This window comes from Anser anser (genome assembly GCF_964211835.1).
Source record: "Anser anser genome assembly, chromosome: 10".
In the NCBI taxonomy this organism is placed as follows: domain Eukaryota; kingdom Metazoa; phylum Chordata; class Aves; order Anseriformes; family Anatidae; genus Anser; species Anser anser.
Window position 1 is genome coordinate 20287173 of NC_139730.1, and position 25346 is coordinate 20312518.

The 25346-nt window shown below is 44.8% G+C and overlaps 1 protein-coding gene across 1 annotated transcript in view; it reads right to left on the reverse strand.

Moving 5' to 3' along the window:
* LEO1 (LEO1 homolog, Paf1/RNA polymerase II complex component) overlaps positions 1–25346 on the reverse strand; it is a 94974-nt gene that overhangs the window by 40134 nt on the left and 29494 nt on the right. Inside the window, exons 14-16 of the mRNA XM_083850041.1 lie at positions 19591–25007; positions 11682–18060; positions 10383–10503 (exon numbers count right to left, since the gene is read on the reverse strand). The gene's annotated coding sequence lies outside the window, so the exon portion shown is untranslated. The remainder of the gene's footprint in view (positions 1–10382; positions 10504–11681; positions 18061–19590; positions 25008–25346) is intronic.

Below are 25346 nucleotides of genomic sequence, written 5' to 3' on the forward strand. Positions count from 1 at the left end.
GCTCAGGGCAGGGCAGCGCTGCAGTACCCAGCCACTCGCACGCCCTCTGTGTGACCAGAAGCTGACTGTCTCCATGTTCTGTGCTCCAAAAAGGCTCTCCTGCCCACGCAGAAATGAAGGGATCAAACATGAAATCCCGACTCAAATGAAATGAGCAGGACTTTGTCACTGATTTCAACAGGCCCAGCTTTTCACCCCAAGAGTCTGCTCTAGCATTGAGTAAAGAGATAAGCTGCCAGCAGCAACAGTCTGGCCTCAGAAATCTGGAGGGGTTTGTTGGCCAATTGCAGAAGCGGCAAATGCATGGCTCACCCACAGTGCAGATGTAACTTGCATGCCTCTTGCTTTCAGAAAAGCTGAGGGCTCCGTGTTGTTTATTGTGCAATAGGAAGACACTAATAATCATGCCTGGTGATGTTTAAGAATGGAGATAAAATTCTCTATTATCATGGATTATCAGTTTGTCAAAGGGGATGCTGGCAGACACAAGCTGTACTGTGATGAGGTTTGCATTTCAATAAGCAAGCTGCACAGAGAGCTCTCAGCTCCTCCACAGATCAGATCTGAGCAGAAGCAGATCTGTGCTGAAGCATCCTTCCAAGATGCCCTGCAGCGCTCAGAGAAGCCTGACTCCAGCCAGGTCACGGGCAAGGCTAGAAATTATGGACAGCCTTAACGGGAAAAGATGCTGTGGTGCAGGGTGAGTCACTGGGGATTTAGAAAAACATGCTGAAAACTGCCATATTTTCTGCTATTTATAAAATGCTGCAAATGTACAAAACGGAGGCACTGGCACAATGCTTAAACCCCAGTGTTCCCTCAGACTTGAGGAGTTCGCATCCTCTCCTGAAGAGAATGGAAGGACTAAATGCAGCCACCTTGGGGCCACCTTTCAGGGACTTTGGTGGGAGCTGGAGCCAACCCCAAGTGCCCAGGGAAAGGCAGAGAGAGCAAAGGCGTCAGCAAGCTGCGTCTCACCTCATGGCAACTGCACTGAGACCCCCGAACCTTCCTGCAAGCGTGCTCCTGCTCATTTGAACTGCTGAGGGCTACCATGGGACAAAGAGGGGCCATTCTGTGCTTCCTGACCTCTCCCAGCACCATCCTTCTCCTCCCAGCACGTCTCCCTGCCCTGGGGCAGCCTACCAGGGGACTGATGCACCTTACTGGTTTGCCAGACCAGCCTAAGGAAGGCTCCTGTTCCAGCAGCCATCTCCCTGCTATTCATTAGACAAGCACAATGCCTGGGAGTGGAATGCTCTGATTTAGGTGATTTTTGAAAGACAGCGGTACCAGTACCAAACTTTGCACTGCTCAGAACTCAAAACCAGTGCTCAGCCTGAGAAAGGGATTACCATGCTCTGTATAGGGTCCTCTTTCTAGTAGTAGCCGCCCCATCCCAGAGGTGGTCACAGTTTTAAAGAACAACAAGGAATTTTTCTTTGGCTTCCAGCTTTGTTATATTCTTTCACATTTTCAACTTCCTTCTGCAAGTGCAAGGGCTAGGAACATCCCTCCTACCCCATCTCCCTTTAAAAAATACTGAAGTTTCTCTGAAATGCTGTCTCTTTGCAAAGCTACCAAGCACCTTGAGACTCATGACGCAGTCTCAAGCTGATAAAACTGCCTGTGCCTGTGGCTGAGGAGGCTTGGGGAGATTAAAGGCAAACCATCTCACCACTTTGGGCCTTATTTCTACCATCCATGAGACCTGCACAAGAGAAAAAAAAATCTCCTGGCCCCAAGGAGCTCAGGGCAGGAGCCTGCAGACAGCAAAACCAAATTGTTCCTGTATACAGTACTACCCCTCTGCCACGCTTTAAACACGCTGAAAATGCCAGCAGCCACACTGATACAGTCACAAGACAAAACACCGGCTGCTCTCCATTTGCTCTCAGGATTCAGCCACAAGGCTTGTGCGGCTGCACATGCAGGGAGCATCTGCTGTGTGTGCACCGAGTGCCATCAGCTCGGGCACATGCGTGAACAGGCACACACACACCCTTCATGTGCGTGCACTCCCCATCTACAGTCTTCTACCATAAACACAAGCTGCTGTTTGAGTGCAATGCTTGGCTGAGCTCCCTTCCACCTCTATTTCACTTGAGTATTTCAGAAACAAGCAGATTGCCGGGATAAAAGCAACCAGCCATTATTTCTTCTGCCGCAGACCTCCTTCTACAGCTTTAATACCTGACATTTGAAGTGTTCTTTCCCATGGGGCCCCCAAGCACTATAAAGACATTCATGCATGGAGGGAAGTGCTGTTCCCATTGCACAGGTGTTAAGGAAATCAGCGCGGTGTGCAAACCCTGCAGAGCGCATTTCCTGCAGCAGTGGGAGCGGCAGCAGAAAGCCAAGAGTCCCAGCTCCCAGCTGCTCCTGCCTCGTGTCGGTCCCTCCTGCTGCTGACTCTGCCTGTTTTTGTGCCACTATTACTTTTGCTGCTCTTCTCTAGTATGGCCCACCTCTTTCTTGAACTACAATGTGCAAAACCCAGAATTTCAGCTGTAGCTGCACCTCTGCCGAAGAAGGCAGAAGATTGCCTTGTCCGGGTCTTACCAGCTGCGCTGCTGCTAACCTGTGCCAGCTGTCCCTGTACCCCAAGTCCCCGTGCAGCCTGTGCGGGGTGAAAGTCCAGTTTCACTACATCAAGGCAAGGCAAAAGCAGCAGGGGACTCGGGCAGGCAAGTGCATGGGGTGCTCCATGATTATAGCACCATTTCTCTGTGCTGATTCCTCATGGTAGGGGAAGAGAATGTTGAAAACCCATCTCCCTTTAAAAGTTGCCCATTACTGAAGGCCCCTGGAGAGCACAGCCCCAGTGCAGTTCTCACACCAGATAAAGGGCAGTGATGGCTGTAGCTGGAAGTGATACTTTGAGGCACCAGATCCTGCACATATTCGATAGGCAAAGTCATAACACACAAAGCATACAGCGTGGGTTGACACAGCTGCCACCCTCTTGCTGTCTCTCTCTTCTCCACAGAAAAACACCATTTTCTGGCAGGGGCAGCGGAGGTGCACATCTCCCCTAGACTGCACCCAGCTGCCCCGGAGCGAGGGTCGAGGCTTAGCCAACCCCAGCTCCCCTCGCAGGAGGCAGCAGGGTTTGCTCCCCATTAGCACCAACCACCAGCACGGGTTCCACACCGCTGGTACACAGCCAGCCTTCGCAGATGGCCACAGAGCAGAGTTTTCAATACAAGAAACAGTTGAAACAACAAAAACGCCGCTGAGGCTGATTCAGCTCATGAGTCTGCATCCCATTAAGCGAGTCATTTTTTCCAGTTGTTCAGTGCAGGAACCACACAGCCGACCGTGCCGCATCACCTCTCCCAACTGGGGTGCAGAGTGTGGGTGGGCAGTGGTACTGGAGTGGGCCTTCTCCCTCCCAGGGGTACCACCGAGAGGGGTGTCTGCAGGAGAGGAAACACCTGGGAGAACTGCAAATGGGCTTCTGGGCAAAGATACGTTTGTGCCTCCTGACTTGAAGAAGGCCTGAGCAGGAAGATGGGGAGCGAGAGGCTGGGAGCATTTAGGAGGTGGCCATTTGTGACTTTGGTTACATTACTGGCAAATGCAGTGCTTGATAGGCTCTGAGCAATTACGCTGACAGATGTAGAGATGAAGATGGCTGGTGAAGCAAGAGGAACACAAAGAGGAAAAGTATTTTCCTCCATGTTTAGCTGCATGGGGTCACTTTGCACCTGGGATGCCAGGGCCAAGCCCTCTTCCCACTGACAGCAAGGTCACACATGTTTTGAGACAGTATGATGAAAAAAGCCTAATCTGCTGGATTCAGAGATGTTTTGCTTCTCACTGCAACTTACTCCAAACTGGACCAAAGTTGCTCCTTTTTTGCAATAAGAAATCTTTGTGACAAGGATACCAGACGATTTTATACCGAAGCCACTCTGGCAATCCAGAGCTTTTCATCCCCTGGCAGTCCCCTCAAGAGCACGCTACTGCACTTCAGGAGAGCGATGCTGGATGATGTAGACCTACCTAACAAAAAAAGTGGAGGAAGGAGTGCCTTAACAGCCCCAGCCAGCACGTCCCAGCAGCACACAGGCACCATGCATGGTCCAGAAGACCGTGGAGACGGCCATGATGCTTTATGAGTTACAAGGGGCAGCACAGCTTGCAAGAAATTAGAGCTTAGTTGTATGGCTTAGTGGAGGACCTGTTAGTGTTAGGTCAGAGGCTGGACTAGGTGATCTTGGAGGTCTCTTCCAACCTAGATGATTCTGTGATTCTGTGAATTGAAAGTAAGCAGACACCAGCTGTGGGTCTTCTCTTGCATTATTATGATCCAGAGCCAGGGCAGACAAATTAAAACTATCTTTCTCTTCTTTGCATCGTGGCCTGGGCTTCCTTTCACTTTTTTGCAGACAGCTTGACACAAATCTTGCCCTTTGAGGCATCTTAACTCAGAGCACCAAAAAAAATCTCTAAACATAGTAAAACCTACAGCTGGTGGAACATCTCTACAGTTGTTTTTGTCTGGAACCCACTGTTTGGATTTTGTTTGTCTGTTTGCATGCTCATGGGGAGAGTGTTGCAGTCTCCACACAGGAACTGGTTTGTGCCACTATGCACATCATCCACAGGTGATACTAGACTGAAACAGTTATCAACTGGGAGATTTCAAGTAGGACTTTCCCCAGACATTATTTACTTGTTTAAGGTGGGTAGACATCCCCTGGGACTCACTAAGTTCCATAGTGAATTAGGAGTGAAATTCCCATGCAAATAGACAGGTGATAGGAACTGAATTTAGCTGCATCTTTAAGTGATTGTCTGCCTTTGAAAATATGCCTTTTGGTCATTTAGCTCAAGCCACAGTTGCTTTTAATTTAGCTTCAGAGACTCTAACTCAAGAAACAGCTTGTAATTACTACTGACATATCTACTGCTCTCTGAAGTAAGACATACTGAATTGTGAGTTTTAGTAACAATAGGATAAATATTAACTGGCTAACCATTTTGCAATTGTCAAGCAAAGCCTAGAGATATGAGAGTTTGCTTAACAAAACAGTTCAGAGGAGTTTGCCATAGTCCTGGCTGTACTATCAAGTAAAAGTCATAACCTGAAACTGCTAAACAGGTTGCACTGGAATCACATGAAGATGGTGATGCTAGAATTACCAAACTGTTTGAGGATTTGACCTCTGGAGCAGACTGATGAATGTTTTTGGATTGAAAACGAAGGCTTGTATCCACTATGCTTGTATCCACTATGCAAACACCTACTTGTTGGAAACATTAGAGTCATATAACTGATAACATAAATCTGACAGAGAGTACAGAGCTGATTCAGATGCACAGACACATGCAGAATCCTGTGTTCTGACACAGCTTGAAATGGTGACCATGAAACGTTGGATGGATGTCCCTAGAGTTAGTAGCACCAGCTACTAACCTTTAGAGAAGCCCAAATATTCTTGCTTGCTTTCATGGTGTTTGGACTCTGTACCTAGAGGTTTTTGCTGCTTTTTTCTGTTTTATTTCACACATCAAAAGAAGATACTTAATCAGTATGAAGCAACAAGCACCCACGTAATGAATGTTAAGCATTTCTGTACTACTTGCTGCACCCATGACCAGGCAGCGCTTCCCTAAAAGACCTGCCAAGAGCCACACAACACACACATCTGCCAGTCCGCTCGTCATTGCCTTCCCTACCAACTGTGTAGTATCCATGCCATGGCAAAAATTGGCCTTAGCTCCTCATTAAATACTGTGTGTGGCTGCATTTTGTTTTTGCCAAATCAAAATGTTTTGAATTTGAATGAAAGTGTCATGTTACAGGATACCGTCTGATCTAGATAATCTAAAGCCAAAACAGTGCTAATCTTGCACTGAATCCATGTAAACACTCTTACTCACTGTTCCTTTATTAAGGAATGAGGCACTTTCCCTTTAGTCTGAGGTCTGACCAAAAAGACTGATACACCAAAGAGACGCTGGCAGAAACCGTAATTATAAATGAAGACATCATGAAACCAGCCCTTGCATAAGGACAAGATCATGCTCCAGCCTTTAAGTAGCTGCTGCATTATAATCACTGTGTAAAACAAGTATAAAATGTATCAGTATCACTGGGAGACATTACATTTGTTTCACACTCCAAGCATAAACCACTGTTTACAGGGGATTATAACAAGGCTATAAAACATTACAGTAAAATGAAACTTGGCTAGCCATACACACCCAGATTTTATTTTTTTACTTAAAGAAATTTAAAACTTGGTTTTACCAATTTCTTGGTACAGGGTAGGACACTTTTAGCCCAGATAAAATGCACATTTTTACTAGCTATCAACTACATAACATTTGGATATTGACATAGAAACTGAAACACCTCAGTTATTTTTCTTCCTTTGGGTTAAGTATATATTTTGGAGACAGTCCATTCACTTTCCAGTAAACAGTGTGCTTCACAAAACGACCTGTTTCCTCCCCACAAGGCCAGACCATCTAAAGGAGATGTTAATTCGCTTCCTGTAACTAACGCTCATGGAAGAATTTTCCACTGTGAAATGGGTGAAGAGCCAGCAAACAGCTCTGGAGCTCTGTTCAGAACCCAGGTGGTGGAGCAGGGCAGGGACAGCCTGCACCGAAGCAGCACGGCAGGGAGAGCAGGAACTGCAGCACATGCCCAGCACCAAACAGATGCCTTTTACCTGATGGGAGGCAGCAGCAGCAGCGTAACAAAAAGGTATCAAGAGAAATGCATTGAAAAACATCACATTTTTTCCCTAAACCCCAAAGGCACCAGACTGTGATTTCAGAGTACCTCCTACAGCAGCAGATGTTGAGACCTGAATACCAAAAATAAGCATCGTCTCTCCCCTGGTGCGCTATGCTACTATGAAAGCAAACTCTTGCTCTTGCTGCTCGCTGCTCCCAGAAGTCCTCATGAGCCCCATTTACTTTGTGGGGCCACTTGCACCCCTTAGCTTCTGCAGCATGAGGTTCACATTAAAGAAAAAAGTCAAATCCTTCAAGCTGTCAGGTGTGGCAATGCCAACGAGTGAGGACTGCCAGCACAGGAAGAAAGCCGAGGATCTTAACAGCACTCACAGCCATAGCAGGTCAGACTGAATCAGACTGTCAAGCTAGCCTAACCTTTTTTTCTGATGGCTGCTGCTACAGGACACCAAGGAAAGATCAGGAGAATGGGATGAGGACTCTGTAATACTCCTGAAATTACAAGAAATTCAGCATCAGGTTTCATCATTCCCTTGGAGATGGTGCACAAAGCCAGGATTGAGCTACACACCAAGGTACACAGCAGAAGAGCACTATCCATGGAACTAGTCGAAGCCTCCATTTTCACCCTGCCTGTATCCAATACTCTTTGGCACAGACAGTAAGGCACCTGCGGCTCACTCTTAGTGTCTCCTTGAGACATAGTTTACCTCAAAGTCCCAGTGTGTTTAGGATGTACCTCGCCTTTTGAGAATACACTTGTACAGACTGTAGCAGTGCACAATGCCTGACATACCAAATGCATCAGATTTAGCATCAATGCATAGACAATCTCTACATGAAAGGTACAAAAAGTCCAAAGTTGCCAGGAAACACTGAACCCCGGGTAAGCACTTGCATATCCTGCATTTCCAGACATCCAGGAATCCAAACAAATGTCCAAAATGTCCAACTTCCCAACTTGCTAGAACCACAAGAAAAATAGATTTATATCAATAACAGACACTGCTGACGTGCTCTTAAAACTCCCCTCCATAACTAGCTCTGAAATTGTCTCAAGCCAAGAGAAGACTGTACACTGTCAGCACTGCTTCACCAGCGGGGCAGGGACAGGCCCCACTCCACACCCTACCACTGCGGGCAGGAAGGACTGACAGTGTGTTCCCGTAAACAAGCACAAGAGAAACAGCTCACTTTCTCCTCATTGCTGCATCCTAGCCAATGATATTCCATATAAAAGGATGCCTCTGGTAATGCTGAATGTGGATCCAACTAAGGGAGCTGCGGCAGCAACACTGAGAGCAGCAAATGCTATACGCTGCTGTTCCTGCAAGTTACTGAAACACGTAGGCAACAGGCACCCTTCCTGGCTGTGTGCGTTAGATAAATTACAGTAAAGCTGTTTGTGGAGCACTGAAGTATCATTCCCGAAGGGGGAGAGAAGGGATATAGGGAGGAACCAGTACCTCAACAGCTTGGATGTGCTTGATCCACCTTGACATCCACTGGGCACTTTGCACCCCCCCAGAGCAAAGGTGGGAGGCAGACACGGCTCTGGCTAGGTTCAGCCTCTTTTTATACACCACCACCCTTCTACAGCTCACCCCTTAGAGCTGGGGTGGTTTCCTGTTGTTGGGTCTGACTGAGAAATGCCCAGCAGACATTGAATAACATGATTTCATAGCTTTCTTTGCGTTTGTGGGAATGTTTTGACAAAATTAGTGAAATGGGCCAAGACTGCAAGCCATCATGAGATACTGGGAAGAATGACAAGTGTGAAAGTTGTGAGAAAGTTTAGCAGCACTCAGAAATCCAACAGTACTGCTAAATACAGATGGAATTGGACAATTACAGCTTTTTACTTTCAACCAAAAAACACACATTGTCTTAAGACCCTTCAGAACACTTTTGTCTGTCTGTGAGAACACTGTCTGCCTTGGTAGTTTTTTTTTCTCCATGAGCTGATCCCATACAAGTTGTAGGCTCCCTGGGTTTGTGAAGTGGTCAAATGTAATGAAGAACAGCTACAGCAATCTCTCATTGTAATCTTAGTGGCATTTGGGTGAAGATCTACATACCAGCTCAGCTAGTGGCTGATAGTGATGCTAAAAACTAACACAGCTTTTAAAGTCACTAATGTGAGAAAGAGATGTTAGGTGCTTCTACAACATTTTGAGGAGATTAAAACCGACTATAAAAGTCAGACTCTTCTAAGGAAACATAATGTAAATAAAGAAAAACATAATAAAAGACAAGAAAGAAGCAGTTTTAAAAACTACTTTCATTCAACTGTAGTCAGTTCTGAACATCAAAGCTCTCTTACAGCTTTGTTGCCTCAAACCCAGAGAGGTAAATAATATGTTGTGCTATAGCCACTTGTCCTTTAGGACAAACATGGGATGTTATATTTTCATTTAAAGACATAATCTTGAATGCATATGAAGTGTTACTTACAAGGAGAAAGCACGCATAGTAAAGAAAGCCATATGTTAGAAATAATGAATAAAGGAAATATATCTGAAGTGTTAGAGAAGACTTGCATTGCTACAAGAAAGGAACTTAAATCTTGAAGTCCTTTCTGAAAGATTCTCTGAAGCATGCACACAGACAAATGCATCCAATAATTCAAGAATCTTGTTCTTGGACTGTTTTACTATATTTGACTCCCAATCGCCTCTTCACTGCCTTTTCCAAGTATATTTTTTCCTACGTCAAGTATCTTCTGAGTAGCACCCTTTTAGAATTCTTTAAAAATAAATTTCAAGTAAACATTCCAAGCCTCTCAGAGCTGTACGCTTTTGGAAATAATCCAGCTTTTTTGATCATCACAGGAGCAGTGGCACAGTCAAAAGAAAATACAAACAGAGCCTATCAATTTCTAATTTAGACAAAACTTAATCAACATCACATTGACTACACAGGTAAATTTTATCACTTCTTTTATTTAGACCATTGTTGCTTAGCTTATTCACTCCATATTTCTGTCTGGAAGGAGGACTGATCTGGAACATTTTGACAAAAATGCAGTGTTTACACAGCACTTCTTGATAAAGTCTTTAAACCCACAGAATCCAGCTGGATCTCTGCTGCCTGCAACATTTGCCATACATAGTTTTAAAGACTAACATCAATAAAAGTAACCTGCAGTTCTCCACATCTTGCATTGCCCTAGCAGAGTTGAAGGGCCCTGTCAGCTGGCATAGTTTCAAAGAACTTTTAAAACAACTTTATACCAAAACAAGCTAATTACCACAGTCTGCATCCAAGATGGACTCTCATATATTATTATGTTGTCAAGGAGGCATCCCTAAAGATCTGAAGAAATTCCTGAAGAAATCACTGTTGTATATACCCAGTTACATAGCTGGACTCTAAAACACTATGATATTTCAAAGCCCAAAAAAAGAGTTTAAAAAAAGAAAACCACTAAATATCTAACATTATGAAAAATCATTATATGGGATCAAAAGCAGCTTTAAATTTGATGCCACTTCACTCTCCTCCCACACACCCACCAAGCACAAGAAGCCCCTTCACTGCTAGCCATTGTCCCACCCACCAACATTTTTATACCCATCTTGAAATAGCCTCCTCTTGCATCAGATAGAAAAGTTACACTGCAAACCACAGAAAAGTCACAGTCCTTCCTATTTTAGTCTACATACCTCCAGAAGAAGCAGCAGCAAAAACCAAGAGCCTTATCCAACTGCAGCGCTTGCCATCAGTTGCTGCATCTCTTGTCTTTCAGCTCCCCTACTCTTCACCAGGTAAGGCTCATGAAGCACACTGCAAGAGACACATTTCGTAGGTAAGTTCCACAGCAGAGGCAGTTACAAATTGATTTCATGTCTCACACTTCCAAATGAGGAAGTGGTAAGAATTCATAGTTCAGATTATTCGTAGTCTTTGTATTGCACAGATCAAGGATATCATGCACTGCAACTCCCTTTGTCCTGTGGCCAAAGCTGTGCTGAGGGGAACATGATGCCAGCTGTAGCTATTGAGTGCAGTATTTGCCCCAAGATAATTCTCTTTACAGGAGTTATTCACTTCAGCACATGGGTACCAGCAGTGAGAGAAGACAAAATCTCTCCAGTTTATTCCAGCTTCAGTCCTGACCATCCACAATCAAGTACCAAAGTTGAGTTGGCAGTTTGGTTGATAATACACAGCTCTAGTCAAAGTAGATCAGCTCCCTAAAGGGCTATTTAAAAAATGTCATATAAACAGAATAATAAAAAAAAAGCCACCACCAGGTCTAGCTAGCAAACTAATTAGATAGGATTTGAGTTTTCACACCAAGGCATAGACTTCAACTGTTAGAGAATACAACTTTTTAATCAGTTATTTGGCCATCCGTTATTTATTTATCTATTTATTTTAGTGGAGAGAAAAGATTCAGGGTATTTTTCAAACCTCACAATGCGTTTCTGCAAGAAGCAGGAGATCCTGCCTGCTTTGTATTTGTGTTCTCCTTTGTTTCAGGTTACACAGATTAGCATTGTCAGTAGATGAATTTCAATGCTGTCTAAAGATCATCTCTGTAGGGACAGAGAGAAAAAGGATCCTCCGCAGCTGTCAACAGCCATAACATAACTAATCTGGAATTATTATAACTTCCAGAACAAACAGAGTGCAATAGGAACATTTTTTGTTCTGGCAGACCATATCCATGAATAATTATCTATAAAATCTGTGATAGCTCAAGCTGTGGACTGAATACTCCGCCATTTGTCAACTATTATTGAAAATGATCTTACTAATTCTTAGAAGTCTTTTGCATTTGAGCAGAGATGAACATTGCTACAAATGACTTATTCCAATTAACTTATTTATGGAACTGTCCTATTTCATGCTTGTTGTCTTTCATACAATTAATACATGTACAATTTTATTCTATGGAATCTGGGCTCATCACTCCAATGGGATCCATTAACTGAGAGCAGAGTAAGTTTAGAAATTACATTAATAAGCAGCAGATGATGAAGCATCACTCCAGGTCCTGACCATGCTATGCGGGAACAAACATGGAAATCCACCATCCTCTTCCTTGGACTGTCTCTAAGTGTCTGTCTCCCTCTGTTTGATAACCCTTCCATCCACACTTACTCCCAAGCACAATAGGTTTAAGTACAGTGCCTACTAAAATGGGGCACAAGTGAAACTGATAAGAATTCCACACTCCTGAAGGACAACATGGGCTGAGGCCCAACGTGGCCCAAAGGCAAAGCTACCAGCCTCTAAGTCCCCTTGCTGCCTCCCACGAGGGCTCCAGGTCACCCAGCAGCCCTGCACCCAGCCCAGGCTCCTCCTGCCACCATCCCACAGCTCAGGAGCCCCTGCTAGTCACTGCCCAGTGAAGATCAGGGACAGGTTAAGAAGCAAAGACCTCCCAGGACTTTCCGTCACACTTAGAAGTACGTGTGCTTCAACCTCCGTGCCTGTTTAGCTCTGTACCAATGTCACACAGTACTTTTCTGCCTGGAGCTGAACACGTGTTGGAACCCACACAGTTTCATTTGTGTGAGAAAGAATTACATCTTTATTCCCTTTTAAAATTTATTTGTAAGGAACATATTAAATCCTGTTTCCTTAGGTGTAAAAGGAACTTGATATAAACAGCCAGCTTCTTTGCTCCAATATTTTTTTCTGGGAGTTACCAATTAACCCAAGAGATAATTTTTCTTTGGGAAATTTGATTCAAATTATGGAATAACACAATTTTATATACTATAAAAGTCAAATCATTATTTTGGATTAATGGTAAAGAGACTGCTGTTCTAGAGGAAAAATACATTTGCTAACACATGAAGCTAAACAAAAACAAAAACCACTCAACCTGGAATACATCAATATGACTAGTTAGTCAGAAATAGCTTTAGTGGGATGGTCACTCCAGAATAACCCTTTGAACTGCTACTATAGCTGTGATTACTTTTCTGCTCATTTTGGTAGACTTGGCAGTGCTAGGTTAACTCTTCGACTAGATGATCTTAGAGGTCTTTTCCAACCTAAATGATTTGATCATTCTCTGCCACTTTTCTGGTTTTCTCTTCCTCAAGCATACACTATACGTGCATAAACAACACCCAACAAATCCTTTCCACTGACTTGCCCTGATTTTTGTGTGGTGCTGTGTGTTAGGTAAGGGGATCAACTGCTGCGTCATACAGGACAAACCTTCTTACGACCTTCTCAATAGATGTCCTGGTTTCAGCTAGGATAGAGTTAATTTCCCTCCTAGTAGCTGGTAGGGTGCTATGTTTTGGATTAGGATGAGAAGAGCGCTGATAACATGCTGATGTTTTCATTGTTGCAGAGCAGTGTTTACGCCAGGCCAAGGACTTTTCGGCTTCTCGCTCTGTCCTGCCAGCGCGCAGGCTGGGGGTGCAGCAGGAGCTGGGAGGGGACAGACCCAGGACAGCTGACCCAAACTGGCCAAAGGGGTATTCCATACCATCTGGCGTCATGCTAAACAATATATAGGGGTGGCTAGCCAGGGTGGGGAGCCGGCTGCTCGGGGATAGGCTGGGCATCGGTCAACGGGTGGTGACCAATTGCATTGTGCATCACTTGTTTCGTACACATTATTAGTAGTAGTACTATTATCATTATTATTTTCCTGTCTTAATAAACTGTCTTTATCTCAACCCACAGGCTTCACTTTCCCATTTCTCTCCCCCATCCCAGAGAGGGAGGGGGGAGGGTGAGCGAACGGCTGTGTGGTGTTTAGCTGCCGGCCGGGTTAAACCACAACAATGGACAATGCCAATGTTTCTCTTGAGCCACAGCAGTAGTAATGTTCCCGTTTTAACAGGAGGAAATAGAGATTTCAGAAATTCAATTTACATAAAATGACACAACAAACTGACATCACACAGGATTAGCACCCTCCTATCTTGGTTCTTTGCTAAATACTTTAAATTAACAAGTTACTTGTCCCTCTAAAGAACTCTTTTTTTTTTAATTTTTTTTTTAATTTTTTTTTTTTGCCTTCAAATGAACTTTCATGGGAAATTTTGAACCACTTGAAAATGAATCCAACCCAGATTAAATCCTTAGTAGTAGCATATGCACATACCAGAATACGGAGTGAGGAATCTAATATTAGTCTCCCAGTATTTGAAAGCACCAGCAACACCAAATCCCAGCTCAGCACGTCCTAAGATCAGACACTTCCAGCTGGGCAGGTAGCATGTGGTTGACTGAAAACCTCAGTAAAACCGGACTCAGTACATTTGGGAGCTGAAGCCATGGACTCAGGTGATGTTGGAGAGGCTGGAAAGAAAAGTGCTGCCCAGACCTGACAAGCCAGGACTGTTTGCGGGGTGGCCAGGAGCACTGCAGACACACAGGTTTCTTCTTGCTCTTTCAAATTCGTTCACAACGTTAAGGTTATTTGTTACTCATATTTACTACGAGAATATTGTGAACCTTGTCCAATCAATTTCATTCCAGCTGATGAAATATTCTTCTGTACATCCAAGTTCATCCTTATTACAAAGAAGCTGGAACAAGTTTCTTACGAAAGGAAGAAACTTGCACTACTACACACGCTGTCATTTCACAGAAAATAGGACAAATTTATTTCTGCTTTTAAAAACAAAGAGGAAAAAACCCACAACCCCAGCCTAAAAGGAAAACAATACCAAAATGAAAAATTTGTTGTGAGTCACCATGAGTCACATGCCCAGGACTCCCCAGAATTTCTTTTACGAGAAATTTGCATACAGACACACAAAAGGGACCTGAGTGAGGAAGAAGCACTCCCTCTTTCACTTGAACAAATACCAACTGCTGATGGATGTCAGATGAGCTCTGAGATGCAAATGGATCTCAAAAGACTGTGGGCCCATCTGCAAGTTATTTTCCCTGCAATTTATTTTCCCTGCAAGGGAAACAATAACTTGCAGGGACTTACAGCAGCAGTTATTCTGCTGTGAAGAAGAACAAATATATTGCAACCATGTCATGATCTTGTGTTATAATCCTTCAAAACAAAACACATACACACACACACAAAAAAAAAACAGCAACGTAGGACTTCCAATGAAAATGCTTTAATTTCACCTGCACGTGCCAGAGCAGGCTTGAACACTGACAGGGCACTGCTGAGTTGAGACATAGTGCTGTGGTGAGGTAAGACTTGCACTGGGAGGTTCTCTAAATCCTCCAGCTGCTTTCATATTGCAAATCCATCGCCAGAGCCTAAGGAAAGTGCCGGACAACGGGACATTAATTTATATCCTGACATGCTGCGGTCAAGCAAGAGACTAGGAGGGCAGTGAAAGCAACCAGAGGGAAAAGTTGCTCAAGGATGACTTGGAGATGTTAAGACTTGAAAGTCCAAAGGGAGCCTCACCACTGAGCAGCTGTTGCGATAGGGAACCAGAGGAGAAACCAAGAAAGCCTGGGAATTACAAATTAAAGGAGTAAGGTAGAAAGCCAAAACAAGCTGCCTGCAAAAGGACTTGGTCAGCCCAGTTTAAAATAAGGCGAAGACTTCCTGAGATAACCATTTAGACTGCTTTTTCTCCTGTGCTTCCAACCCTACAGAAAGCTTACCACACGGCACTGTGCTAGTTCTTTATAAAGTGATCAATACATCTTAGCTTGTCTGAAGGCAGGGAAGAAGACCAGGTGCACTGAGCTCAGTCTTGTTAATCAAACAGTGAAGGTTGGGGCGAGATCACATCACATTAGCATTTTTCTGTTCAATGCTCTGTTAAAACACAGAGGAGTTGCTCTGACTTAGCAGCCTTGTGCATTTATCTTGGTTGTAGCTGTAACAGGTTGCTACATGCCACAGAAGAACGAGGCAGAAGGCAACGTGATGCTAGGTGTCACGTTGTGTTGCAGTTTAAAGAAAGTCGACTTTGTTACAGGCACAAGCAATTAGCTGGGAACAATGAGTTTGTACAGTAACTGCAGTCGGGTGGGAGTGCAGGGCTGGATCCAGCGATGGCTGTGAAGACTAAGTAGAATAACGTTTGGCTGGCTAGGACAAGAGTCATAAACTGCCTTATTTGGTGCTCTTACCTCTCAAAATTACCTCCAAATAATATGTCTACTCATTTAGGTATCTGCTTAAAAAGGCTTAAAATTAGAAAAAGTAAAAACAGCTACCAGAAGAGAACAGAGCAATCAAATCAGGTGGCTAGAGAATATTCACAAGCACCAACATAACCGGATGCAAAGGCAACTACAAGAGCAGCAATCTCAAAATAGCAATTCTTTTACAGGACATGATGCACTAGAGCTCACTTACACTGCAGAAACCTCTCAATAAAGCACAGCTGCTGGGGTTACTGTACAAATTTACTGCAGCAACAGGGGATTTTACCAGGGACGAAGTGTGTATGTATTCATGTAGCTACTGAGGCAAATTCTCGCCACCTGTGATGAACACCATGTTGTCCACATGAACTAGAGTACTAGCCTACCTGCACTAACCAGCACAGAGGTATGCCTGCATACTAACTGCCAGACTTGGCATTTGCTGACTTACAAGAATACTCGTCTTTTTTTCATCTTGTGCCTGCTCAGACACGTTGGAAGTGGCTTGCTGCATTTCGCAGAGCTTCAGATGGGCCTGTAACTGTAAAAGAAGGAGCTTTAGTAATGTCTGGGACCAAAGACTGCTCTAATCTCAGTGCAAACTTCTTGATTTGACATACTATCCAAAAAGATCCTTCACAATGGAGAAATCAGAGATTAACTAATTTCCCTTTTCTTCCCTTTCTTAAGGGCTTCACGTGACTGCATCCCACAATGACAGCCTGCCCTTACAAACTGCCACCTCGAAGCACGTCATGATCTACAAAACCGATTCAGCGCAACAGTGAGGGAGGCATTGCTAATTTTCTACAGAAATGGAAACCAAGACACAGAGTCATGAGGTCTCTTCCACAAGGCCCTCTGCTGAAACCAGTGACCACTCCTGTGGCAAGAGCGCAGCTCCAAACATATGCTGAGTCCCAAACACAACGAAAAAAAGACATGCACCAAACTGAATTTGACTCCCTTGAAAACAAACAACAACAAAAAACAGAAAAAATCAGGAAGTGATCACATATGTTAATTGCTAACTTTTCTGAGATTAAGGGTGACATTTGAGCTCATTCACCAAAGACCTACCCCTTCTGGGTCACCCACCCTCCACAGTTTTGTCGGAGAGCCTCACCCCCATGCTGCAGATGTGGCTTGCGCCGAGCAGTGACAACGCTCCAGCCCGAGGTCAATGCCAGCATTGTCCCCGCCGGTGCCAGGCCTGGACGGGCCCTTGTGCACAAACAGGACCTTTCATTGTGGCAGCACAATGCTCGCTTTGAAGCGCGGATCAAATACAAGCCGTGATTGTTCCTACAGCACTAAGCGGGAAACCTCACTCCGGTGACCGGAAACAAGATATTAAAGCACAAATTTCAAAACCTGTTGTCACAGAACAGGCCTCTACGCTGTTGCCCTTCGAGCTGTGGTATTATTAGGGGGCTGTGAAACGCTTGTAAAGCATTGGTCTTCGTTAGTTAGGCCAGCAATATTTACAGGAAACCAATTGCTGGAGACTTTACAAGTCCAGCTGTACAGAGGCTGTGTGTTATGGCATACAAGCAGCAGGTCCCAAACCAATCCAGTCCTACCAGAGGAGGCTGGGCACCCCCAGGGCTGACTCTGAGGAGGCCTCTGTAAAAGCAGGTGGCTCTGTTGGGGCGGCAGGAGCTGGAAGGTGGCATTTGTCCATGATCCATGCCTGAGCCCCTCCCAGCCCCAGCCGAGCAAGACACCACTTCCCAGTAGATGAGTGTCCAGAGAGGATTTTGTGCTCTATTTGTTTAAAAGTTTCAGCTACACTGTTGCAAAGCTGTTTGCAGGTCAAGCCTCAGAAAAAATAATTTTCTACAGAGCAGTTTCACCTGAAGAGACACAAAACTGGGATTTACAACACCATGTTCCTCTCAATTAGAAGCGGGCGCTCAGTCCCCGAAGCTCTGCTGCCTTGCTCCTGTTGTGAGGGCTGCGAGGGAGCCCTCGGGATACAGCCTGCAGCTACACTGCCACACCAGCTCTCCCAGCTGCAGCCGGGACTTTTTGAGCTCCTGCACACCGCCACAACTCCTGTCCCCAGCGGGCATGAGAACTGCCTTGACAGGAGCGCATCTCCTCGTGTCATCTGTGAGGAGCAGGCTTACCAGCTCCTGACAGACAGCTTTTCCGCATTTAATTCTCCACGGGACTCACATTGCTTCCGAGAGGTTGATCTTCACCAGAAGTGCGCAGGGCAGATTGTCAGCTGACAGCCAGCTTTCCGAGGCTGGCTCTCCCTTCCCCGTCACAGACGTCACGCTGGGAACGGAAAGCCACGTGTGAGGAACCGAAGCCTATTCACACCAGCTGAGGTTTGGACCTCAGAAGTGTGCTCAGGTGGCTGAACACAATCAGCTTCCATGTCTGCACGACATGCTGCAGGCAGAGGCTGACACACGAGCACTGCTCCTGCACCATGCGTATCGATGGGCTGTCTCAGGTGCACTGCTGGGCAGGACGAGGAGGTCCCTGCAGACATGCTTTGCTGAGCACTGCAAGGAGCTGCTCCTGGCCATAGGGCCAGCACGAGGATCCACAGTTCTTGCACTTGTGGGAAATCTTCTCTAATCAACACTAATTGCTAACCTGGCTTTAAGCAAGCTGTGTCTTCCTGTTAGCTTAAAAGGGGTGTGTGAGCATCTTAGTGGCTGCTTAGCTGCATTTGCTTGGATCGCAAACAGCAGCCCAGGCATGCAGTGTGCTCTGTGCTCCCACCATGGCAATGTCCCACAGAAAAGTGAATTCATCCAAATCGTGTTTATGAAGGCTCCACTATCAGGATTTCTTTTAATCTCAAATGTCTGAATAACTAACTGCGTAAAGCATTTCCATGCAAGACCATCAGCAATACAAGAAATTCCTTCTGATGTCAAGGTCATCTGAAGACACACAAGTTAAGCTTGTCAGCTAAAAAGCTTGCTGGTCATGTTTGCATGAAGGAAAAAAAAAAATCAAGAACGAGGATGCCTGCATTCTGGGAAGGATTTCTAAACTGGCAGAGAAGAAAGTGTAATTTAGCACTAAAAATAATGGTAACACAACAAGGAGATTCTTGGAGAGATTCTCCAGTTTTGCAGACGGGCATTGGAAAGGAATCAAAGAGACAGATTCCGAAAGGAGCAAAGCATACTGACTGTTGAACACCTCACGTAAATTTATCCTGTGGGCACAGAGGATTACTAAATGTTAAATGCTTGCAAAAATGCAAGTGAGAGCTCTGTAAGGCCCACAGGCTGAATACAGCCCATCCAAGACCTCGTGAGCGTGCCACATAGCCACTGTCATCCAAGGTTCACAAAAAGGATTCTGGCAGCTCCTCCTGCTAAGGAAGGAGGTCTTTCCTATTGTCAGCCTCTCCACAACCTTTTCCGGGGTTCAGACAGGCCAGTGTTTTTCCTAAGCACTGAACAGAACTGAAAACACAGATGAACTGCCATTCGACCAATTAGGCAGAACAAAAACTGCTTCAGCGAGTTATGATTTGTGGATTAAAGTGTCTTCCCCTGAGCTCAACAGAACCCCAAAATCTTTTCCGGCAGCTTATCACAATTTAGCTAACCTCAATCCTTAAAAGACTGCTGTATCTCAGTACACTAAGGAAGGTCTTTGTCAGGGACTTTCCAAAAGCCCTCGGCAAACCTGTTACACACAGGGTACAGTACAGGCCTCTGAATTTCACAAAACATCTGAGATGCCAGGAGTGAGAACTGGTGGGTTGGATGTCAGGCACAGAACAAGCCTAGGCATTATTTCACTTTGAAATCTTTTGCCAGTCATTTGGAAACTCACCACATTGTTCTGGGAGCCTGGAAAACAGAGGACTTCAAATGGAGCACATTTCATATCCCATCTGTATGTGGTCCTGGAGAAGCAGCAGCAGATCTCTCAGATAAGTTGAAAAGGGTCAGTGAAACAAACATGGCAGAAAACAATTCATAAAATCCCTCCACATTTTCAGCTGCTTTTTTTGCAGATGACACTTCTTTCACCCTCTGAGACATGTGTTAAGATGAGACTAAAATGTGTGTAGTCCAAGGGATTAACCAGAGGATGCCATGAGTTTGTTGGGAATAAGCAGACTATGCCTGCAGTAACAAAGGACACAAACATACTGCTATTGAACACTGCCACAGGCTTCTTTGGTAATTTCTGTCTGCTCATAATAGCTCTGTAACATAGCCCACTTAAACAGAAAAGAATATTGGGGGGTAACCTTACCAATTTCACAAGTGATACCACACTCACAAAAATACTGGAAAATCTGGACAGGCGAATAGAATATTTTCATTATATTCAGCTAAAGACCAAGACTATCAGACGATTCATCCACATTAACTTACTTGTGATAGAGCTACATCTTACTAAACAATAAAAAAAATTATCTGCTGCCTGGAGCTCAAGCTCTGTGAAAGTGTATCTACACCTCCTTGAGTAAGCAGAACACCAGACACTACTTACTAGCACTCACAGAGTTAACCTCTGTGCACTGCCCTCTTCAACTGGTTTCAAGACTATTTGTTTAAACAAGTTAACAGAAATGTCAGAGGCCATTTCACCAACTGTATATGACGACAGCTTTCTTCCTCCTCTATCAGCAGAGAACAATTACACACTGGGAGACAAAACTCAACATTTACTAATGTTGAGTCAGAGTAGGAAAATTTGTCCAGAAAATACATGCAAATGAAAGAAAGCCGAGCCAGACTGCTGCATTCTGTCTTCCCGCTCTTCGGCTCTTCCCTCAATAATGTTGCCTAAGCAGGGAACGCCATTCCAACTCTGTCTTGAAAAGCCCCGCAGAAGAATTTGGCACATCAACCACCTCATCCGTTCCCAGTGCTCACTCATGAGTACTGGTAGTAAATTGACGTCTGGATAAAGCCTAGCGAAAGTTAATGACTTCTGGTTATATCATGCAGGGGACATTTTTCCAGAAGCATCAGGAAACAGCAAGCCCTTCCGAGGATGGACTTGTGCACAAAACACAGGAGGTTTTGGATCTACTCCAGGATTACAGGCTCCAGACTTTCTATGACAGCACAGACAAATCTTCCTGGCATTTCCTTCTAACCACAGTTCTGACCACAGGGGACGTGGGAGGCTGCTGCCATCCCCCTCCATGAAGAGCCTAGGACAAAGGGTTAGCTAAGTGTTGGACACGATAGGGGCCTTCATGTAATTCAATTTGATTTGTCTGTAGGAGCCATCTCTTCGATGCTTAACGACGCATACTCAGTAATAATAGTGCAGAAACAGCAACTTAGCAGCACCAAAACCCCCTGAGAGCTGTGTAACACCAGCTCCCTCGTACACCTCTCCTCACTACCTTTCCTTTTCTCTAACCAGAGGTGACTTCTGCAAAACTTCCTTAGCATCAGGATAATGGCATATTTCCTCCCTATAAGGGTACTACCCTATAGAGAGACTTTTTGGAGACATCCCTCCACACGTAGCTCTGGCCAACAAGTGAAAACACAGCCAACCTCCTAACCCACCCTAGTTTCTAAGAGCAAGACTTAGAACAAGCTAACAAAAAGAGCCCTGAAACATCACTTCTGAAATTTCTGAGTACACTTTTAACTTCTGATTTTCAGGAGAGTCTAAAAAGCAGGTGAGATGCAGTGAGTTACTCAGGTACAGAACCATCTCTTTTCTTCCAAAAGACTTAGCCATAAAAAATTGAATATTCTCTACCAAGAACACTAGTCCTACCCTCAGGAGACTTGAGGTATTTCTCATTAAGGAAAGTAGTGAGATTTACTAAGTCAGAAAAGCTACAAAATCCTTGTAAACTGCCAGGTAGAAGTCTCATTTTGTGAACAGGCATGTTTATGTTGTGATTTTTCTAGATGCATACCATAAAACAACGCCTGGATGCATATAAACACCTCTGCAGTAACAGCCCATGAAAGTGGCATCGCAGAGCTGTGAAATAGCGTGGCATCCAGGGGACAGCTGGACCTTCTGGAATGGTGGTCCTATCGTCCCTGCCTTGGTAATGTGCAAGGAATGAATTTATCCAACTCACATGCTTCATTTTGGGTACTTACACTGTGCTAAAATGGGGGTGCGATAAAACATTACCTATCTTACCTCTTAATTCTCCCCTGAGGACCCAGTCTGCTTTTAAAACTCTCTCCCTAATCTTGCCTCCCTCAGTGGGAGGTCATGCCAATGAGTTAGTTAATGTTTGCTTTGAAGATGGAACGTGCAAAGTACTCGGCTCTGAGCATTATTATTATACTACTGCCTATATTATTATAACACTGCCTGCTCTGGCAATGAGCATCAGGGCAGGTGATGGTTACACTGGAGTGAGTCCCTCTGTCCTTTTGCCTCAGCCACCAGCACCTGAATCACGTTTCAGTTATCCAGGAACACATGCCTTGTCTTGTCTTACAGCTTAATTATAAGCCACTTCTGGTCAATCATGCACCGAGAAACAGAGCAGAAAGGCCAGCCGTTGTTCACACTGCACATAAAGCACCGCAAACAACTTCCATAACACCTCCAAAGGCAGCGCTGTTTAGGTGAGGAGACCCCCTGTGGCAAACAGTCAGGCTGCAGTAGTATTGTGGCAGAGGCTATAAAGAAACCAAAAATAGGCAGGAGAAGCACATTACAGGAAAATTCAAGAACAGAAAGTGCAGCAGCAAGCTGTGAGAGAGCAACCTGACCTGGGCTCTGATAGATGAGCTCTAGCAGACCTGGCAGCAGCACTGCAGAGCAGCATTACTCTTTAAATATCCTTCTGGTCCCTCCCACAGAAAACGCTATTCCTGGGTCTGCATCTCCCTCAGCTCCATTCCCAGTTGTGTGCAGTCAACTGCCACCAAAGAGAGATTTGTACTAGGATACTGGGCCAAGAACTGAAGCATCCAAGATGCGGACATGTCCCCTGCTGCCCCAGCGAGCCTGAGGTTACCTGGTGCAGCTGTTTGCTCTTGACAGCATCAGAGCCTGAGGCTGACGAAGAGGTGCTGAGCACTGGACAGGGCCGTGGTCAGCGGGACACGTTCTGGACACTGCCACGGCACAGCAGACTGCAGCAGCTGCCAGCACCAGCCCTGCCACCGCGAGCCAGGTGAGGCTGAAGAACAGCAGAGCCCCCTGCCTTCCAGATATAAGGAACAGCAAGGTGCTGTTTGGGATTTCCTCAGTAAGCTGGGAAATCCATTAAAACATTCTTCTTCTCCCTGCCAGTGCAAAACTGTTGCTTATTGGTGTTTTATATAGTCAAGCCCTCTTTCCTATATATTTTCTTTGAACTCACTGCCCTAAAAATATCTCAGCTGCTATTCTTTATGTATCGCATATACTCCAAAAGGAAACAAGCTGCTAAATCAAGCTTATAAACAGGTACATCTGTTATCACATCTTTACTGAAATGAGCTAGGAAGCTCTTTTTAAGGCCCAAAAACTGAAACATTGAACACTGGCCACCTTACAGCACTGGAATTGCGCTGAATTAGTGATGGGACAAGCAAGGGAAAATTTATTAACAAATGAATTCCTGTGATTACATATCACTTCCACTGCACTACCAAGGCTTTTAAAGGTTTGTAACAGGATAAGACATCTCCCTTCTTTCTCAGGAGTACAATTGAAGTCTTGATTTCCATGATTGCTAAGCTCTTATCACAGCTCCCATTAACTGTGGCAGAAGCTGCAAGTGTTTAGCTCCTCTGAGATGGAACAGGTTGGTGTACAGAAAGAAGGGAGAAGAACCCCAACTCCTGCTGCGGTCTCAAGGTCCATCCAGTAAGCTTCTGCTCCCTGTGTGAGGGGCAAGCACGAGTGTGTGTCTCAGAAGAGATTATTAAGCACCCTGCCAGGGGGCTTTCTGCACATGGGGATGGGAACAGGTTGCACCTGCTAAGAAAGCTTTGACACCAGCTCTTGCCCTTGCACACGCAGTTAACAAAGGCAGCCAGGAGCACGAAGAGCGTGCCAGGTCTGTGGTACTTTGGGATGTGCCTGATCACAGCCTCAGCCTGCACAAGCCCAGAGGAAGACTGGGGCAACAAGCTGGTGTGCTCACGAAGGGCTGGACCTCTCGAAGCTCTACTGTAGCAGCAATTTCAGACCTAAATTTAATTGGTGAGAGGCAGATTTGATAGACATCTGCCCTCAGTAGAGAATGCTTTAGAGAGACAGCATATTCTTCAAAGTAATTCTCCTGCATCACCTACAGTTCCTCCTTCTTATCTAAATGCGCTGTTAGACAGCCAGATATTGATGCTCCCCAGGGATTTAATTATTTGCAAGAAATCACTGTTTGCTGCAGACAGTGCTGGGTAAGGTCTGCTGGTATCAGACTCCAGGCTGTTTTATGGCTTGACGTTAGAAGGAAATCGCATGAAAGTCAGTCTTATTGCACATGATCAGATAAATGGAGTCTTCAGGCACAAAGCTGAAAGCTCTTCAGTGAAGAACAGTAGTGCTTTTTGGTTTTGGGCTTGGTGTTTTTTTTTGTTTGGTTTTGTTCTTGTTTTTCAGATGCTGATAGAAACTATTAGGAAACAACTTATTTAATCTCTAGCATCTGCCAGACTCTTACAGACTTCTGTGGGAGGTCTGTTTAAGCAAGGTTATTTTCAAACTATCCACCTGGAAAAAATAGAGAAATTAAGAGAACTTTGAGTATAATCCAGTCCCACCACACGACGCTGACTGTTCTGTGATAAAGTTTCCAGAGCTCGGCAGGTGTTTGGGGAGGCAGTGACCACAGCCTCCCATTCAGCACAGCAGTACGTAACCACAAGAGAATGATCTGAAACAAAGGTGAAAGGAAAAAAAAGAGTATAGGAACTCAGATGTGAAGACAAATGATGAAACTGGATGATGCTTGTGCCAAATATGTTTTACCATAGAGAAATGACTTTGTGTGTGCTGGGACTGTGAAGTTACTCTAAGCACTTTTCTCATAGAGGCTGGGTTTGTGTTCACACAGTTCAGTGCTCTCTGTACTGAAACACTTTCTGCTCTTCCTTGTCCTGGCTAGTTCCTCGAATGAAGAACATAGAAAGAAGCACTCAAGACTCTGAGGACAACAACAACAACAACAAACTTGTTGAGTCAGGCCCTGGATCCTGTGCCAGTAAGCATGCCATGGACAAATCCTGTAGGTGTCTGTAGCTGCATACTATGGCCAGTCAACCCATTGCAACCAGGTAACAGCCCAAGAGACAAAAGATACTGGACACCTGGGAAAGAAACAAGAAGAAAAACTCAGAAAAAATGTAGTACAAGATCTCTTTTGCTGGGTCAAAGCAAGTAGATTTGTCACTGCTACAGGGTACTTCTCCATGTGGCTGCGAGTCACTGGTTTATGCATATTCAGATACGCTGCAACACCTGGTTGAAGACCCCAGGAATCACAGGCCAGGACACCATTCACAGCATACTTTGTCCACTTATGTCTTCCACATCAGTGTTACTACATTGTTTGCAGCAAAGGAAAGCTTTTGTTATTCCGAGCTCCTGTTGTTACAGAAAAGTAACAGCAGAAAAGCAGCAGCAGGACAATGACAAATCCAAACAGA